The 5101-nt window shown below is 46.8% G+C and overlaps 1 pseudogene; it reads right to left on the bottom strand.

Moving 5' to 3' along the window:
- Positions 1–797: 797 nt before the first annotated feature.
- LOC125937813 (uncharacterized) lies at positions 798–879 on the bottom strand (annotated as a pseudogene).
- Positions 880–5101: the final 4222 nt, after the last annotated feature.

Raw genomic sequence — 5101 nt, 5'->3', positions numbered from 1 at the left:
CACTGTCTACTCTGATTCATTTCAGTGACTTAGTCTCCAGGGGTCTTTCTGGATTCACTCTGCTCTTCAGACTCACGCTGACTCAGGTCTGTCCCTTCAGAGGCGCGCGCTGAGGACCCCTCCTGAAGCACATTGAATAACCAATCAGCCGGATGCTCAAATCCACCAGCGCCTTGAGTGTGGGCTCCTTCCTGAGGGGCCTTCTCGCTCTTTCTCCAACTCAGCAACACGCTCTACAAGGCCCAGCTGGAAATCGTCAGTGAACTACTGAGCGGTGTGAGCCTTCTCTGACAGCTTCGATTATCAGCTCAAGGAATAAAAACAAAAGTCAGGAAGAGACGCCAGAGGCAGAAAAGCAGCATAGAGCTGGGTCCTCCTGTGGCATGAATAACGTGAGGGAATAGGTTTCTCTTCTAAGCTTTAGCTCCATTTTGGGAGTTTGCTTGCTGAGAGGCATTAAAAAGCCCTTGTTTGACCAGTTAAGAAAATAAATGACCCATAGAAAGATTTATCTGTGATGGACTCACACTGTATTTTCAAGGGTCGGATGTAACATGTATGACTAATAATACCTTTTATTGAGCAACTACTATGTGCCACGTATTTTACCGAGCTAATCTCCACTTCTTAGGATAACCCTGCTGGTTCGTGGTCATACCTCCCTTCCCCACCTGCTTCTTTCCAGTGAATCTAGGGCTCTTAGAGAAACTTGGTCAAGGTAACAGAAGGTTGCAGAGCTGGGATTGGAACTTTGGACTCCAAACCCTAGAAATCATTTTTTTTTTTTTTATCGCTAACCTTTTTTTTTTTTTTTCCATTAAGCAATAATTGCACCTCGGATAAACCTCATTGGCTACGATACTGCCACTGCACAAAGATAACCTTTTTTTTTAATGTTTATTTATTTTTGAGAGAGAGAGACAAAGCATGAGCAGGGGAGGGGCAGAGAGAGAGGGAGACACAGAATTGGAAGCAGGCTCCAGGCTCTGAGCTAGCAGCACAGAGCCCGATGCGGGGCTCGAACTCATGGACCGTGAAATCATGACCTGAGCTGAAGTCGACGCTTAACCGACTGAACCACCCAGTCTTTAACACTTTTTGTAACCCTAACTTGTGTTTAGTCTTGGTAACAGCTTTATTGAGATACAATTAACATACCCTACAATTCAACCTTTGAAAGTGTGCAATTCAATAATCGTTAGTGTATTCACAGGGTTGTGCAACCCTTATCACAATAAATTAAAGAACATTTTCTTCACCAAAAAAGAAACCCTGTGCCCTTTAACTACTACCTCCCCTATTCCCAGATCCCCTTCCCATCCGTAAGCAACCACTCATCTACTTTCTGCCTTTATAGATTTCTATAGTCTGAACATTTCGTGTAAGTGGCATTATGCACTATGTGTCCTTTTGGGTCTGGCTTCCTTCGCTCAACCTATTTTCAAGGGTCATCCATGTTGTAGCCTGTATCAGTACCTCATCTCTTTTTATGGCCGAATAATACCCCCCTGTTGTACGAACTGAATTGTGTCCCTCCCTGGTACATCAGAATGTGACCTTATCTGGAAATAGGAACACTGTCCATATGATCGATCGTACTGGAGGTTATGCATATAGTCGTATAGGAGTAGGTGGGTCCTGACTGCAGCATGACCAATGCCCTAATACAAAGGGGGAATTTGGACACAGAGATGTGCACACAAGATGAGCACCTGTGGACACAGAGATGAGAGGGATGTGTATGTATGCCCAGGAATGCCAAAGGTTGCCACCAAGCACCAGCAGCTCAGAGAGATGCGTGGAACAGATTCCCCCTCACCATCCGAAGCAGGCTCCAGGCTCTGAGCTGTCAGCACAGAGCCTGATGCAGAGCTGGAACTCAAAAACCGTGGGATGGTGACCTGAGCTGAAGTCGGACGCTTAACCGACTGAGCCTCCCACGCACCCCTTCACCAACATTGTTACTGTCTGTCTTTTTTATTACAGCCATACTAGTGGGTTGGAAGCAGTATCATACTGTGGATTGATTTGCATTTCCCTAATGATTAATTATATTGAATAGCTTTTCATGCCTTTTATGGCCATCTGTATATCTCCTTTGAAGAAATGTCTATGCAGAGTCTCTGTCCATCGTTTCATTGGTTGGTCTTTTGTTTCTGAGTTGTAAGAGGTTTTTTTTTTTTTTTTTAATTTTTTTTTTCAACGTTTTTTATTTATTTTTGAGACAGAGAGAGACAGAGCATGAACGGGGGAGGGGCAGAGAGAGAGGGAGACACAGAATCGGAAACAGGCTCCAGGCTCCGAGCCATCAGCCCAGAGCCTGACACGGGGCTCGAACTCACGGACCGTGAGATCGTGACCTGGCTGAAGTCGGACGCTTAACCGACTGCGCCACCCAGGCGCCCCAGAGTTATTTTTTTTTTTTAATGTTTATTTATTTTTGAGAGAGACACAGACAGAGCTTGAGCGGGGGAGGGGCAGAGAGAGAGGGAGACACAGAATCCGAAGCAGGCGCCGGGCTCCGAGCTGTCAGCACAGAGCCCGACGCGGGGCTCGAACTCACGGACCGTGAGATCATGACCTGAGCCGAAGTCGGACACTTAACCGACTGAGCCACCCAGGCACCCCATGAGTTGTAAGAGTTCTTTATGTATTCTAGATATGAGTCCCTTATCAGATATTTGCAAATATTTTCCCACAATTTGTGTGTTTTCTTTACTTTCTTGATGTGTCCTTTGAAACACAAAAGGTTTTTTTAATGTTTATTTTTATTTTCGTTTTTTTTAATGTTTTTTTATTTATTTTTGAGACAGAGAGAGACAGAGCATGAGCAGGAGAGGGGGCAGAGGGAGAGGGAGACACAGAATCTGAAGCAGGCTCCACGCTCCGAGCTGTCAGCACAGAGCCCGATGCGGGGCTCGAACTCGCAGACTGTGAGATCATGACCCGAGCTGAAGTCAGATGCCCAACCGACTGAGCCACCCAGGTGCCTCTATTTGTATTTATTTTGAACGAGAGAGAGAGAGAGTGTGTGTGTGCACCAGCGAGCTCTCACGAGGGAGGGGCAGAAAGGGAGAGAGAGAATCCCAAGCAGGCTCCTGGCTGTCAGCACAGAGCCCAACGTGGGGTTCGAACCCACAAACCTTGAGACCATGACCCCAGCAGAAACCAGGAGGTGGGCACTCAACCGACTGAGCCACCCAGGCACCCTTTACTAAAGCACAAACATTTTTAATTTTGATGAAGCCCATTGTATATATTGCTAATTAATGTTTTATCCATCTATTTTGCCTCTACTCTTGCCCCTCTGCGTTCATTTTCCCAAGAGCAGCCAAAATGATCTTTTTTATTTTTAGGGATAAAGCAACCCTGCCAGGCCTCTGCATGTAGGAAAATTACAAAGATTACCCTGTGTGATCTGGCTCCCCCCACTTCTCCAGCATCATCTTACATTATCTCTCTTGCTCACAACATCCCAGCTTCTCCGACCTTTCTCTAAATCCACCTAGTTCCTGCTGTAGGGACTTGACTGTTCCTTTGTTATACGCTCCTCTCTAACTGACATTCACCTGCTCCTTCTCTTCCAGATTCAGCTCAAATGCTACTTCCTCCAAGAAGTCTTTCCTGATTGTCCTCTCTAATGTAACAACTCCTCACACACCCTGGATAGTCTTTATTACATCACCCTGTTCCATTTCTGTCAAGGGGACTCACAAGAAACGATTTTTTTTTTTAATTTTTAAAATTTTTTTAACATTTATTTATTTTTGAGACAGAGAGAGAGAGAGAGAGAGAGAGCATGAACGGGGGAGGGTCAGAGAAAGAGGGAGACACAGAATCCGAAGCAGGCTCCAGGCTCCGAGCTGTCAGCACAGAGCCCGACGCGGGGCTCGAACCCATCGACCGCGAGATCATGACCTGAGCCTAAGTCGGACGCTTAACCGACTGAGCCACCCAGGCGCCCCAGAAACAATTTTATGCAAGTTGTTACTATCTTTCTCTGCTAGAATCTAAGTTTGATAACAGCAGTGACTTTCTCTGGCTAGTCCACTGCTACACCTTAGTTTTGGGGACAGTGCTGGGCATAGAGAAGGTAGTTGGGAAATATTAGTTGAATTACTGAGCCATGCAATAGGGCAGCAACTAGACAGTGTATTATAGAGCGGTGCTCAGAACTGAAAGAAACCTTCATAAATCTCAGGATTGGAAAGAACCTCAATCCTCTGGGTTTTACCAAGTCCCTCCAGCACAGTAGAGATTACATAATTTGGAATATTGGGCTTCTGACGGGATGGGAAAGCCAAGCAGTGTATCCTTGCCCATTAAAAACACTTCTCAAATTTTATTTAAAGGTTTATTTATTTTGAGAAAGAGAGAGAGAGAGAGAGAAAGCACGAGCAGGGGAGGGGCAAAGAGAGAGGGAGAGAGAGGATCCCAAGCAGGCTCCGTGCTGTCAGCACAGAGCCTAACTCGGGGCTTGATCCCATGAACCGTGAGATCATGCCCTGAGCTGAAGTCAATAGTCAGATGCTGAACCGACGGAGCCACCCGGGCGCCCCAAACGCTTCTCAAATTTTAAAAGGCAAACACGTATCCGGGGGTCTTGCTAACGTGCAGACTCTGCTTCAGCAGGTTGGGATTCTGCACTGCCACGAGGCCCCCACGTGATGTAGACACTGCCGGGCTGAGGACCGCACTGCCAGCAGAAGGGTTGAGGGGACAGGAGCACCTCAGCTCACATGTGATGATGCCACATCACTGCCATCTCGACACTAGCACGGTTAAGCCTTCCCATAGCAAGGGAGGAAAAGTGCATGTTTCCGTCTCTGAAGGGGTCGGCTCATCGAATGATCCCCTCTCCACTCTCCAATGCCGGATTTCCCCCTACAAACATATCTTTACAGAAGACTTGAGCCCACGGAGAAGGCCCCATCGCAGGAAAAGCCCACCCGCCTTCCTCTCTCTCACACCTCTGCGTTTTCTGTGTGTTGAATCGATATGTCTTCTCTCATTTTCAATGCTGAAAGCCAAGTGCTTACGTGCGATTCAATTCTGTTAACACCTACTGAGCACCTCCTGTGTGCCCGCCCTGTGTTTTGGA

Source organism: Panthera uncia (genome assembly GCF_023721935.1).
Source record: "Panthera uncia isolate 11264 chromosome A3 unlocalized genomic scaffold, Puncia_PCG_1.0 HiC_scaffold_12, whole genome shotgun sequence".
In the NCBI taxonomy this organism is placed as follows: Eukaryota; Metazoa; Chordata; class Mammalia; order Carnivora; family Felidae; genus Panthera; species Panthera uncia.
This window is presented reverse-complemented; position numbering and strand designations above follow the sequence as displayed.